Here is a 16,045-nt window from a genome sequence, read left to right as displayed (position 1 = left end):
TCCAAAGACCTTTCTTTATTCCAGCTTCATCTCCAGTTTAATTGGCTGTTGTTGCCACCAGGATCCGTGTAGCTGACAGAACCAGCAGAGGGCAGTGCTGCACCACACCGTCACATTAACATCCTCATTCCTGCTATCGATATTCCACTGTGTGTGGTGTGTGTGTTTGCTTTTATTATTGAGCCTGAGAGAGTTCTCCGTTTTACACACCTTCAGTGGCAGTTGCGGTTTCCAGGAAGTACTTTCACTAAATGGAAACAGAACTCCAGCAGGTAATTACACCTACGAGGCTTGAAGATGCTTACAAATATACTGTGAGTGAAGTGAAGAGGAACGTTAAGTGTGGCTTAAAAGGGAGCAAAGTTAATTTCAGTGTTGTGGAAGATGTCATACGTCCTGCAGTCAGCAAACTTCAACACACCAGTCAGGAATATGCCATCTTTGTGGTTCAGATGAATTTACACCATTCATGTAACGTTACATGTTCAGGGTTGCAAATGATTCAGGTTTACAAATGTTTCAAGTTCACAAACAGTAGGCTATTCTAGTGTTATAGACTATTGGGGAAGGTTATTCGAGAGCTGGGCTGAATAGGACAGCATAAAACTCCTTTATATGGTTAGCTGTTTCCCAAACATCAGATCTATGGACTCTTATGATCTGTTCTCTTATTAATTTAGATAAAGCAACAATATGTGACTAGTTTTCGTTGTGATTTCTTGAGCTGCTGTAGTTACATGGCCTTCACTGTATCAAAATGGCAGTTAGCTTTGAGCCCATCTACAAGCTTGTTAATTGACAAAATAATATTTTATCAGAATATTTTGAATACTCCATAGCCTATTAATACCGTTTAAAAATAAAATAAAACTGCTTGAAAATATTGTTGATTTATCTTTATTCATAATCATATATATACACATACACACCTATATATATATATTTAGCATGATTGTACACACTGTAAAGACATCGATGGCTCGATTTTACCATATCAATCCGAGTCCGATGATGAAACACTGGAAGAACTAGTTATTCAACCCGAACCTCCATCGCAAGGACGGCTCTAGCAGGACGTTTCTCAGAGATACGCTACTGTCTTTTAGGTAGATTATGAGATGTAGCAACTAATTCCTCACCATCAGCATTAAAGGTGCACTTGGTAACTTTTTCAACGTAATAAATCCGCTTAGAAATCATTTGGATGGTTAAATAATCTGTTCTGGTGAGAATGGTTACTTTCCCCGCTCCCCCCAGCGTTCCCAGGCGGAAAACCAGCCTTGCAACATTGGGACTAACGTCCCGGTAAGTTGAAAATAGGAAGTCTCGTGAGAAGCGAGAACGAGCGAGAAAGAGCGAGAAACACAAACTGCTTTACGGAATACAAAATGTACATGTCAATGTTAAATGATACTGTGTATGATGTATTACCCACCACGGTAGACATGCTCCACAAGATAAAGTTGGTGCGTCTGGGACTCATTTGTTCACCACACCGGCTCCGACCATAACAAAAGCACATGAGCAGCGGTAGAAAGGGGGAGGAGTGCGCCGGCGCGCCGCAAGTGACTTTACGACAGTGATGTGAAAAATATACGCACCGCAGCTGTAGGGGGAGCTCGTTGAGAAAATCAGCAAAGAAGTGGCTAGAGTTACCGAGTGCCGCTTTAACTGAGGACGTGTCTGAGGACGGATCAAAGTAGACGGGCAGCCAATGAAGACCATAGTCGGGCATTATGCAAATTAGTCATTGCTTTACGTATGCAGGACACGGAAGTGAGACTGGAATTCCTGACGACTTGTTCAGAGTTGATTCTTCCTTTTGTGAGTTATCATGCACTTTCAACTACAACTTTTCAGAAGTTGACATTCACACACGACAGCTATTACACACCGCATGAAAGGGGATATTTGAAAAAGCATAATAGGGCACTTTAAGACAAGCAACAGTCAGGGTTAGGTACTATTATTAATCGCACAGTGTGCACCCGGCTTGTATGAATTCTTACAATCTCATTGGTTCATTTCATATTATCTGCTTACGGCAGGTAGGGATGGACCATCATTTTTTTTTTTTTTTTTTACTTTTTTCTCTTAAAATGTTTTTGTATGAATTACATCATATAAATTCATAAGAAATCGACACCTCGTACTGTAAAATACTTACGGTTTCTCGTCAGATTAGGTCGGTTTTGCAGTTCAATGAATAGAACCATTCATACCATGGGTAATACTATAACGCTAATGATAAAGTTTAATCAGTCTACCTTTAAAAGAATAGCAGAGTCCACACTTCAACTATAATGATGACATTGAGGAACAAGATCTTGGAATAACTTTCAGAATGATTTTTTTCCATAGTGTTAATAAACAATAAAAACATTGACAGCCAATCAGAATGCACCCGGTTTTAAAAAGCTGATCATTTAAAGTGAGAAATGACATAACTGCAGTGCCCGCTTATAAAAAAAACGAAACGTTATTGTCCGCTAGAGTATAATTAGACCTATTAGTTATTTTTGTGAACGGCCCTTAACTCTTTGATATGTTCCTCCCCATATGTTCCCGTTTCAATTGGAAATACATCAACATGGTCATAGTCGTCACGTTGGTCCTTTAAAAGTTTTGTATGTGCATTTTTTTTTATGTTAAATTACTTTTTCCTATCCTAGCTAAACATATAGGTAAGATGATTTTCTCCAAAGAGTGTAAACACTGTGGCTATCTAGTGCTAATCAAAATTGTGTCCCGACCAGGCAACACTTTACGCTTTCTCCTCTTCAATTTCAGGAAAAACTTTCTATTACATTCAAAAAGTGTAATTATCAAGTAACGTCAGTAATTAAAGCCACATGTTGTTATGGTTCCTATTATTTTTTATAATTGCTTCAAGAATCAATCACATTGTTTCCTAGGTCTCTTTTAGCCACCGGTAGAAGTATTTCTGTATTGTTTCAGTGCCTGATGCCACTCGTGTGTTAGTCTCGGCCTCAACACCACTGTATACATACACTTCATACGAAATGTTTCACTCTTAGTATTTAATTGCTCCAAGGTTTTAAACTCACTTTGTGTTACGTGTTCATTGGCTTCTTTTGTAGAGCTGTATTATATTTGAAGGGCAGTATCACAAACGTTAACCTTTAAAAGAATATATGCGAAACGTTCGTTTGTGCAGAAAAAGGTCATACTGCATTGAGTATTTCTGCCTTCTCATTGAACTGTGCACCGTAACTTTGAGTGCTGTTATTTCTAGACAGATGAGCAAAATTGCAGGAAAGTAGTAATAGTTAGTTGCTGGTGCGCAATAACTTTTAGCAGCTCCAAAGTTCTCATTTAAAATGGCTGATTTTATTATGACCCGTGTCCAAATGCAGTTTTCTTTCTCACTGAAGTTGCAGTTGATTTGCTCAGCAACTAGTTTTTATCATTTTCCCATTGAACTTAAAGACCCGATTCTCCATTACATGGAAGGATTTCATATTTACGCAAAGCTCTAGTACATATTCTAACCCCCCAACCCCCAGTAACACTTAATTTGCCAAACACTGAATAATAACCGTATGATTTGCCCTCTCACATGAAAAGATTCCCTCCAGCTCAGTTGAATACATTACTCGGTCTCCAACTGTGAGGAAACGTGCACGGATTTCTTTATCTGATCCATAGATTACCTCCATTTAAAACTAAGTGTTTAGAGTCGCTCCTGAATCTGATCTTCAAAAATCCATGTCAATCCTCACCTCTACAGAATAATAAGTCAAACTACATTTGCAGTATGGATAATTCATCCCTTTCAATGGCCGCTTGACATGAAGTGCAGACATTTTGAGCTTAGCTCAGTCATTGGGGTAAATTGAGTGATTTAAGATTTCCTTTATGTGAATGTGATTAGAAGAGCAAGACAGCGCTGGTCTACGTTGCATTGAAATCTCTCTGGCTGTTCATATTTTGTGGCGAGAGTGAATAATTGAAACGCACGCCTTGCAATTTTACCTCGCAAATATAGGCTAACACTCGACTCGGGTCTGAAAATTGAAATATTCAGTGTGTCAGATGTTATTTGGTTCTAATGAAAGAAAAGACACATAATGCATGACTTATTTTCTCGTCTTTGCTTGTTTGTGAGCGGTAAGTTAATGCAGACGAACTAAAAACAAGATTAAAACACTAACAGAAAGTCAAAAGAGCTCAGTTTTAATTAAGTACTTTTGAAATTATAATACACAAATTTTTTTTTTTTTAATAAGGCATATTTTAACTAATTATCACAATATGCAAAATTGCTAAAGTGCAAATTTTTCCCTAAAGCAAGCATTTCATTAAATTGCCATTCATAATGCACACATACAAATCATTTTAATCCATTCTCATTTATTTGAATACAAACAACTATATCATTAACTAACCCATCAATATGTGCTTTATAAGTATTAAACAGCCAATATCATAGTAATAGGCATGACATGCTAATAAGCAACTAATTAATGAGAATTGTAAGTTGATAATTGGACCCTAAACTAAAGTGTTACTGATTCGTAATGGCAACCTAATGGCATCTATTCATTTATAATTGTTTAATCATTTTGTTTAATCATAATCATTTGACTATTTATTCATTTTTATTATTTTGCTTATTTCCATTGCTTTTGTAGTGCTTTTTATTGTTGTTTAATCCAATGATTGCGTGGTGTGAAGGGATATTTGTCTTCACGGGTTGGAGATAAGAGAATGTCTCCGGCTCAAGGCTTTTAACGTCACTGGAGGATTTTGTGAAGCAGTCATTTTCTATTGCTTTTCCTTTTGGATTTGTATCTAGTCAGACAAAGTAATACAAGACAACGTTTTCTCTTTTTATCATCATTGTCTCCTGCTTTCGGGCTTCATCTCTCAACATCTCAGGCTGATAGAAGATTTTTTTAGTTAATAATACAGTGTTACTGATTTTGGGTATCAGACAAAACTGTGCTGAGAGTTTTGGCAAATAGCCTGGATCCAGTATCCCTGCATGGGGTGGAGATTTGATTCGTCACCATTGAGCGGGATAGACTCGGTGTACAAGAGGTCTATCAGAAAGGACAAAGAGGTGTGCATTAGACAGAGGGGTGAGAGGTAAAGGGTATATCTGTGGGGCAGATTATCACAGAACATCTCTTTTCCTTTCTCCATCTTCAGCCGCCTTTGTCGCTGACATTATGGCGTGTCCATGAGTATCATGACATTTTTTGAGCACAGGTTCCCTTGTGATGGAGTTGATTGGTCAGAAAGAAAGAAGTGGGATACTGGAATACTGGCAAGGCAATGGAAGGTGTGTGAACCCAAACTTTATTTAAACAGATGTAAATATAACAGTATGGTGGCACATTGCTGCCGCATATTATTTTTTCCACTCAATTATGTTGTAATAACAATATGTTATGCTGTTTAAACCATTTTCTCATAATAACAAGGTGTTGTGTCATATAAACTATATATAACGACATATAAACTATGTTAAAACTACATATTTTCTCGCAACAACCTGATATTATGTGGCTAAAACAATATATTTTCTCGTAATAACAACATGTCATAAAAACAATAAGCTTTTCCTGTAATAACGAGATCTTATATAATTAAAACGACATATTTAGCATGTGACGGAGTTGATTATTCAACATAATGGGTAAAAATATCACCAGGTGAGTGCAATGATTGGACAGCATTATACTGTAGACAGATTGGAGATTAGCCATGGTATGTCTTTACATTGCTTTAACTTATTTTGGTAAGTTATACAAGATTCAACTAATTTTTCAAAGTCAGGTTAATGTAATTTTAATTAAATCATACTGTATATGTACGCTACAATAAAAACAACAATATAAAAAAATAAAATTAGAAGTGTATTCCAGTTATCCCTCCTGAAGTAACTCGAGCAATGTGCAGATCCTCGTTTATGTGGCATCACGTACAAAATAGTTTTTGTAACAATAAAAACATAGTTATGATATCATTATTACGAGAAAATATATAATTTTAACAGCTCGTTATTACGGAAAAAACGATTCTAGGTGACATCTCATTACGAAAAAAAAAAAAATTATGAGAAAAATGCTGTTTTAACAACATAACATCTCCTTATTACGACAAAGAGTGTAAAAAATAATATGCATGTGGCAGCAATACACCACCGTATGATATTTAACTGAAATGAAATTAAGCCTGCGTTGTGCCATTAACCTTAGTACCCTAGTTTTGTTTGAAAAGTTCCTGTGGACAACATATTGTGACTAAAATTGCATACAGATGAGAGATTTTAGCATTCAATAAGAATGGCAAAAACTATAGATTCCCTTTAGTTTTTAACACAATTGCCTGGTTTCCATTGGGTGTTTTAACACAGTATAATTAGGTAACAGCTAAAAAGATGAAAACTCATTATCCACTTAAGAAAGTCCTAGTGGGGGGAAAAAAAGCCTCACGATTTGATGGCTTGCTTGTTATGAATGACAAATGAAGAGTCCTGTGGATTGTGACAGCACTAGGGGCCAGGCTGTTTCTCTGAGTTTTTCAGTCCACCTGCTTTTGTAGGCTGGAGAAGAAGCCTCGGCTGATCAGTCGTAACCATGGTTACCGCTTTTGCTGCTACATTGAAGTCCCCAAACCATAGTGTGTGTTTTGAACAATGAAAATTATGGATACAATCCAAATAAATTTCTTGGAATTTTTAAATGCCTGCCAAGATACCAATTTACTATTCATGGAGAGGTCACAATGTATAATATATTAAAGAACTGGAGCACTTTACTAATTACAAAGACATTTGCATGGAATATGTTTGGGTCTCTCAGGCTTCTCAGATGTTTCTTCTGAGAAAAATACACTAATAAATGTATACATCTCAACAACGTCACAAACTGTGCACACATTTGTCAAAATACCAAAGTCTACTCTTAAGTCATTGATTTCACTCAAATATTCAACATTTCTAGTAAAATGATATCCTATCCACGTTCATTTGACAACTCTACACTATTTTTTTCCATTTGTTTGTTTCCATTTTTAGTTCTTGAAGGAACTACTCAGTTGGTTCATCTGCAATCTCTGTTAAATTGCCTGAGAAATAACATTTTCCAGTTACACTTTATTTCGATAGTCCACTTTAGACATTCTAGTAACTAAGTAACTTTTCAACTACATGTAAACTAACTCTCATTAGAGTATTAGTAGACTAGTAGACTGTCAGTAAACTGTTAGGTTGTGGTTAGGTGTTAGGGTTCGGGTTAGGAGAATAAATTGACTTGTAGTTGCCAAGTTACTTACAGTCTGTAGAATGTCTGTTGGGGGACCAACAAAATAAAGAGTTAGCAGATATTAAGCAGACAGTCTACTAATCCTCTAATGACAGTTAGTTGACATGTACGTAGTTGCAAAGTTATTTATAGTTAGTAGAATGTCTAAAGTGGACTATCGAAATAAAGTATTACCCATTTTCCTCTTGGTACATTTTTCATTTACAGTATGACACTTGATAATCATTTTTACATTCTCATGATTGATCCATTCTGTATACCTGTTACATACTGCTCCGAGACTTGGGTTGAGGATCCAAATGCAGCTTTTATTGGGGCAATCCAGAATCATAATCCATATAACAGGCGAGGGTCAATCCACAGGGCAAACAATACGTCCAAGACCGAGTCCAAGCCCGAGTCCAAGACCAGAAATAATGCTCAGAGACTTACAAGACTTCATAAAGAATGACAGAACACACAGGGCTTATATCTAGGCAAACGGGCGTACACCAAAGGATTTTCACAGTCCCAGACTAAAGACCGGCAGTCTTTAGGAATCTTACTGGAGTCTCGGCGCGCTCCCGTTGTCTCGATCGTTAAATGTGAGGGGATAATCTGCAGTCGGCGACCCGATTTATGCAAGTCTTTCTCTAGTCTTTCATATCAAACATGTTTGATATTATCGCAAGTCCTAGCGTAGTCATAGTGACGTAAAACAACAAAGAAACATGTCGACGGACGTGGAAACACAACGGGCACCAAGTAGGCGAAAATGGACCGTGGATAAAGAGGAGCGCCTTGTCGAGCTGTGGGCAGAGCAGCCGTGTCTTTTTGATGTAAACTGCCATTTATACCACGACAGAATGGAAAAAGAAAAGAAGTGGACCGATATTGCCGAAGCCATCGACATGCCTGCATTTAAAATTTTATCCTTTCAAGACATTTAGTTCAAACTATTGTTCTCATCATATAATGATATAGATTCATAACCCCCATATACAGTCATGGGAAAAAGTTAGGTCATCCCATTAAATAGTCAACTCTTTATTAAGAGATGTTCACATAACAATGTCTAATTTGATTTTTTTCATTCCTGGAAAAGAAAGTGATTCATTGTAATTAAACAATATAAATTAACATATTTTTACTCATCAAACTAAAAATATGCACAAAAATGCCTATTTTAATGGAGGAAAAAATGTGTTGTAGTCTTGTAAATAGTGTCACTACAAGATTCAGTGTTTGTCAAATCTTTAGTCTGAGACCGTGAGTCTGTGAAACCAAGTCTTTAGATGTGAGCTGATAATCTTATAAAGTCTTTTCTAAATCTTTTCAAAGTCTTTAGGTGTACAGAAGGCATAAATCACACACAGGTGGAAGTAATGAGAAAATAATGAGTCCAGCAGGCAGTGGGTTATGGGAAGTGTAGTTCATGATGGGATAGCAGCATAGCAGACAGGAACAGTTCCTTCATTGACACTCCAGCTGGCAGGTATAAGCGATATATGCCCCCAACATTTAGATTGAAAATAACAAACCATATGAGGCCGATTTGGTAGAAATGCCATATATTGCTTTGTGTGACACTAGACTTTGCTTTACAGAGTATTTTTATTCTTATAATGTAGTGTAGTGGCTATGTTTTTAGATGCCAACATCTTTTCTGATACATTCACTGAAAAGAAAGTATATCAGGAATAATCATGTCTTGTTTGACAGTGTATGGTCCTTGAGGTATTTTCAGCCACTTGTTTAAGTATCTCTTGTGAAAGATTCTAGATTATGTTGCAGGATTTCAAGGAAAGTGTCTGTTGTGGGCTGTTCAGGGAAAGAGGTCCATTAGTGTTACTGAGGAAAATGTCAGCAGGATTTTTTTTCTTTTTGCTTTGAAATGCCCAAAACATTATCAATTGCCAATATTATTATTATTATTTTCTTCACTTATTTATTGGCTTCATTACATTCGTCTTGTGGAAATCATGTCTGAACCTGCAGGAAGCATCAACCCTAAAGTCCAAATGCATCAGAAAATATCTGAGTATCTCAGGGCGAAAAAAATGTGCGATTAAAAAAGTGGTTTACATTATAAAATGGTGTAAAAAAGGCTCTCCACAGGAGCATCATGCTTTAATAGTTACAAAACACCCTGAATCCATACAAAACATTAGCAGCAATAGGACAGTGGTGGTTAAAGTTACTGTGAGGCCGCTAGCTAGATAATAAGGTAACATACTAATAAATGTAAGTGCTCAATTCAGACTAGAGTAATGGCTAACAAGCCTTTATTCCTCCAAAGTCATGCTGTCCGACAGAATATTTTTAGGCTTACTTCAAAGACCGTGATATTCTCTCAAAGGCACAAACCTAGTTGTCATGACAATCAGAGCAAGGCTGTGTACGTGAATGCACAATCATCTTTTGAGCAGTAGAATAATCCTGCAATCATGATTCCTGCGTAAATACATTTATAGCACCTCTGTGCCACAAAACATGGTATTGAATAAAAAATTGAAAAATACTTCCATTTCTGTGCAAAAAAGCAGATTACAGTATATATAAATACAGTGTACACTGTAAAATCCGATTAGTTCCGCTTACTCAAAAAAAGCATGCAAACCGATTGCACTTAAACTAAGTACAGTGGAATCGGTATTGCGTGTTGTATTAACAAATCCTTGTTTAGTATGGTAAACTTACTCTTGAGTTTAAGTTACTAAAATAAATGTGTGCGATGTACTCCTGGCTTAGTATAGTCTACTCAGAATTACTATTTCAAACAACTAAGTAATGCCATGTGAACTTTACTTAAAGCGATTCTGATTTACTTGTTAAAACCATGCAAACCGAAGTAACTGTTACTTCTGTAAATTAAGTACTTCAAACATTAATTTTACATTTACAGTAATCAATTGACATTGTTATTCTGAAGATATTCTCAATCTCAAACACCAAATGCTCACCTATATGTTAACTCTGTTCTGCAAACTCACTATACACTTGTCACAAATGTACCAGAGAATAAGTATAAAGTATCATAAAATAGAAATATTTAACACACAACCACATTATAGTTGAAAAACAGGTTTATTCTTTGAACATTAACCATTGGTATTTAATTTCCAATGTTAAAATCAAAAACCTTTTGAATCTGATAAAGTATACATTGCCTTGACATTTGTAATTTTATTCTGATTGTATTTTATCATCTTATTTGTCCAGATAAACCTTATTTCAATCAATCAAATTTTGGCACAGGATTTCACAATTTTGAGTTCTTGACTTGGCTGATAAGTTAACTTTTTTTAACCGGATTATATGTATTAATATGAATTTTTGAGAAATATACTTGTTTTTATGAATGTATCCAGTACAGAGATGTTTACTGGGAAAACAGTTGAATCTGAACTTTAGACAGCTGATAGAGATACTAATTGGTTTCGAAGAGATTAAAATGTTAGTCATTACTATAAGTGATCAGTACCACTTGAAGACAAAATTCAGACTAAAATTATCAATGTCAAGGTATTAGCGCCAACCCCAGGATGTCTTCTTACAGAACTAGAATGCGCACACACGCTTATTACACTGCCATAAAATATAAAAATAAAAACATTCTTCAAAGTACAGAGTGAAAGCAACACCCAGGGGTGTGAACAACGGAACGGACAGCGGAATGTTTGCCTATCTGCATATATACAACGGTACCAAAATTGTTTTTCAATAATCTCCCAGTAATATACAGTACACAACATTGTCATTTGTGGAAAAACATCCACTGTGTCAAGTTTGTTCTGTCCCAGGCCAAGCATCACTCGTTGAATGTGTTTTTCATAGCTTTAGGGTAGTCCAAGTGTAGCGCATAGCCCAAACAAGAGGCAAAGTGCTTGAGGTAGGTTCTGGAGAATGTCCATTACAATACCTCCTTCAAGAATGATGGCAGTAGACACTGGGTCGAGATGGAGATGATTTGGAGAGAGAGGCGCATCTTCACTGATGACAGTCAGCAACACAACAGATACCTGGGCCCAGGCCTCATTACTGTCAGAATCCTGTATACAACCAACGAAAAACAACATTACAACAAGTAAATGTTGATAGGCATTATCAATTGTCATCAAGTCATCTGTCCTGCCAACACTTCCCTCCAGCCTATTTTTATTTAAGTTTTCACTTTACACCCAGCTTAAGAACATGAAGGAAATTAAGCTCTGATGTCTGTCCTAATATACAATTTATTCAGATACTGTATATCACTCTGTGTGCTGCATGCTGTGACAGTTCAAGGGATACTTCACTTTAAAATGAAAATTCTGTCATCATATACTCACCCTCATGTTGTTTCAAACCTGTATGAATTTATTTCTTCTGCTGAACAGAAAGGACGATATTTAGAAGAATATCAGCTAACCAGACAGTTTCTGGACTCATTGACTTCCATAGTAGGAAAAAAATATACTATGGAAGTCAATGAGACCAGAAACTGTCTGTTCAGCAGAAGAAAGAAATTCATACAGGTTTGAAACAACATGAGGGTGAGTATATGATGACAGAATTTTCATTTTAAAGTGGAGTATCCCTTGAACTGTCACAGCATGCAGCCCATCTCTGTTCTGAACACACAGTGATATACAGTATGTGCTCCTATAAGATGTAAGAACTTACAAAAGAGGTGTTGTAGAAGTTACAGGGGTCATCACCAAGAAGAACAGAGATGCTTGGAGAACAAGGGTACGCACTGCTGTCACATCTGGTTTCTAGAAGTGGATAGAACAAATAAAGTTCAAGAGTTACAATACAAACATTTAAAAGTTACAATACAAACCCATTTTTAAAAGTGTATATGAAAAAGGTGTCACCATGTATGCTTAACAGTGCAGAGAACAGCACAGACTAACACGTCTGTAGTTTACTGACCCTTGAATTAATTTGCTGCACAATTTCAGCCAGTTTCTCTCCAACAAAGTCATTCTCCAAGTTTGTCGTAGCTATCCAGTTGAACTCAGCAAACACCTACAAGACACAGAAAAAATGTAAGTGAGTAGACTGGCTTGAGCCAGAGTGGAAATTTTGGAAAACCTTTGGTTACCAGTCCTAAAACCTAAATACACACTTTGTCATAGGAGAAAACAAACAAAAAAGCATAGCAATATCAGTACGTACTTGTCTCTGTAAATAGGGCTGGCCAGCGCTCCAGGGTTTTCACTACAAGTTCAGCCTCCACAATCTCCTGTCTCCGCAGTGGGAAGGTCTGGTCCATCTTAGATCCAATGACAGTTCCACTGGGGTTCTGTTTTTTCATTTCTTCAACCAGGAGCTTTCTTTCAGCCTCTAGTCTATCTTCATTCCTCTTTTGTCTGTAGAAAAAATACACTGCTTACAGGTCCACTGCATCTGCAAAAAATTATTTTAAGTGGAAATTTTAGGTGCAAGTTGTAAGTCTTCGGTCGTCTAATGTGCATGTGCTATATATATATATATATATATCCTCCAAAATGTTGTCTACTGTTATCTCACCTCCAGTGTATTGAGACCAACACTGACAAAGCAGCTGTGAAGAGTCCTCAAGCCAGTCGCCACAAGCACTTCTGTAAAGGACAAAGAATGTCTTAGTTAAAACAAAGCTCCACTTACAGTGATGAGATTTGTAGATTAAAGACACATATGTGAATAATTTACAAGCATTACAGAATAATTTCTTGTTTTCCAATATAAATATAAAAAAAGTATATATATATATATATATATATATATATATATATATATTTATATATATCCTCTTAATATTTGAAGATTCAGATTGAGTTTAAATAATTTAAAAAAATTAAGAGTATAAACAATCCTCACTTAAGTATAATTACAGAACAGCAACCACATTTACTTAAAAAAATAATAGTACTTATTTGAAAGAAAGTGTTGTTTTTTTACTAACTTTATTACAGTTCATTAACCCTTTGTACTAAAAGCACAAGTATGATCTCATTTGAAAGCTAACACCTGGCAGTTGATTGTAAATGTAGAATTAATTATTGTCATAATGAAAAATAATTGCTTGAAAGTTTTGTAAAGTTATTAGAAATGTATTTTTTTATTAAATATCTTCATGAAAATAAAAATGTAAGTTGACATTGTATCAACCTAGAAATGCACTGCTGCTCAAATTTCTGTGTTGTTAATACCCAACATTCGACCAATATACATCCACTGTGTCAACTCGGGGAAAACAAAAATTTGCTGTAGCTACATTTAAATTTTCACTTTCAGTTAAAATAAGATTTTTTAAGTGAAACCAAGATTGCACCATGGCTGTTATTTTGCTAATGTTTAACAAATGTTGGCTAATGTTGAGGCAGCAGACATAAACACAAATTCACACACAAATAAAACATAACTTGATTGAAAACTTACCTTAATATTCCACAAGCGATGAAATCGGTACATTTCCAGCAAATGCGTCAGCACAGTCCGACAGGCACCACTGTTGTCGCGAGGAAATTGAACGTTGGTGGCTTCTACTGAGCACACGCTCACACCCGAAAATGCGCACAGAATCTATTACGCATGCTCTCACATGTGCTCTCACAAGTGCCGCTTCTTCTTCTTTGTTTTTTCTGCACATTAGGCATTCTTTATTTCACTGCTGCCTCTCAATGGTTTAGTAACGTCATTGCATTCTTTGTTGCTACTTGCTTATTTCAAGTAAGCGTCACTCAAATGATTGAGTAACTTGTTATTTTCACCCTGCAATTGCCTTTAACTCAACAAAACCTAGTAAGAAGTATGTATTTTATACTACTGAGTAAAGTTTACTAAGTATAAGTGAGTCAGGAAAGCTATTGGATTTTACAGTGTATATATAGCACATTATATAGGCTATATGTATGTATATATATATATCATCAAAATTATAACAAATAAAGGCTTGAAATATCTCACTTTGCATGTAATGAGTCTATATAATATATTAATTTCACCTTTTAAGTTGAATTACTGAAATAAATGAACTTTTGCACGATATTCAAATTTTTCGAGTTTCACCTGTATGTATATATATATTTATGTATATATATATATATGTATTCTGGCCTGGATGCCAGAATAGGCGGAGGAAAGCAAAGGGGAAATAATTTTATCGTATTCCTAAGAATTCTGATAGACGACTGAAATGGTTCACTGCAATAAAACCTACTTACCAACACAACAAAACAGAGAGATGGGAGCCATCAAGCAATGGATTTTGCTTGTGCAGTGATCAGGTATGTTCTTTCTAATGTAACTTGGCTAGCTAACATGTTTAATATGGTTTCTGACGATTGTAATGCCATTACGTTTATGTTTTTAACCCTCTACAATGCGAGTGAATCGACTAAATCTTCACTCTGGGCGACTAAATAATGTGTATCATTAGCCATTGGCTAATAAATTCTTAGTTTTTACACGCCAGTGTGTGTGTTACAGGCTAATAGTAACGTATAAGTTTAGCATAGATATATTTTCACTCGCTGAACACTCTGACTGACTCAGCGCTTGAGAGTTTACCTCTCCGTCAAGCTGATTTATTTAAAGGTGAACTATGCAGGTTTTTTACCTTAACTGAACAGCTTCGGTGTCATTGGAATGGTTATATTTCTTTTTTCGGGTTGAATGGTGGTCATCTCGCACCAAAAACCACACTTGCAACTTTGGGACGCCGGCCGCAGCGTCATGAAGTATCGCGTGATATCAGGTCTCGCGATGTAACGAATTGGTTTATGGCAAAAAAAATTCTGCAAAAATTCTGTCATTATTGCGCTGTTCGAACCCGAATGAAGAAGACGTTGTAAAGAATGTCCCGTCTGCTTTGATGTCGTTGATCTACTAGCCTCTGGTATCTGAGAGTCGACAACAAGTTTTTCGACAGTTTTGTCAAATATCTGTTCCGAAGCTGTAGGGGGAGCTCTATAGAGAAACCTGCAAGCAATAAGCGAGAATACAGCGAAGAAATTCCCAAAACTGCATAGTCCTGCTTTAACTGGTAGTGATCACTAGTTGGTATTATTTTCTGTTAACTAAAGTTCTATGTAACTTCAATGTTAGTACTTAGGCTACTTGTAAGTCGCTTTGGATTAAAGTGTCAGATAAATGAATAGATGTTAATGTAGCTAGCCTAAAAGAAGCTTCAATTGTTGCCATCTTCTGTTTACTAATGTTTTAGGGACAAAGAGTGACAACCCTCTTTCACCCGACTACGTCCCACAGTATCTTCAACCAAGTTCCATCCCCGGAGAAGAGAGGAAGAAGGCGGAAGCTAGATGTGTTCAACAGAAGACAGAAGAGCAAACTAAAGAATAGAGCAAGCAGTAAAGTCATCAGCTTCAGCAGAAACCCATTCAACAGTTTGTCCACCAGGTGAAGGAATCAAACATTACTCACAAACAACTTAAAAATGTTCATCCTATTCCTGAAGAAAATTATGATTCAGCAGCTTCACCATGTGATAATGAAAACTGTAAGAAATACACTCAATCTCTGGAATTGGAAGCTCTGAGGGCTGAAAATACGTTGTTAAAAGAGAAAATAAATATAACTGCACTTAATAAGAAAACTTTACAAAACAATGATAAAAAGTTCAATATACTCACTGGTTTAAAACATATTCTTTACTGATGAATTTTTTTCATGTTGTAGTTCCCTATCTCAAGCCTAAAGGTCATTGCACACTGAGTCCGAAATTCGCATCCGAAATTTTCACACGTTAAAAAATAAATACGACCCCACGTTATGTCAATCAC

General features: G+C 36.1%; 1 long non-coding RNA gene across 2 annotated transcripts; it reads right to left on the bottom strand.

Moving 5' to 3' along the window:
* Positions 1-10,434: 10,434 nt before the first annotated feature.
* Positions 10,435-14,119, bottom strand: LOC307009523. Of its 2 annotated transcripts, XR_013800058.1 has the most exons (6): positions 13,683-14,119; positions 12,792-12,862; positions 12,438-12,668; positions 12,192-12,287; positions 11,940-12,031; positions 10,435-11,326 (listed from the first exon to the last, which is right to left on the bottom strand). It is a non-coding gene; the product is annotated as an uncharacterized lncRNA (long non-coding RNA). The 2 variants fall into 2 exon arrangements; XR_013800057.1 differs by having other exon boundaries at positions 12,192-12,668.
* Between the last annotated feature and the right edge of the window lie 1,926 nt (positions 14,120-16,045).

Source organism: Phoxinus phoxinus, assembly GCF_949152265.1.
Source record: "Phoxinus phoxinus genome assembly, chromosome: 13".
Taxonomy (NCBI): domain Eukaryota; kingdom Metazoa; phylum Chordata; class Actinopteri; order Cypriniformes; family Leuciscidae; genus Phoxinus; species Phoxinus phoxinus.
The sequence above is the reverse complement of the archived record's forward strand: the minus strand, read 5'-3'. Positions and strand labels throughout refer to the sequence as shown.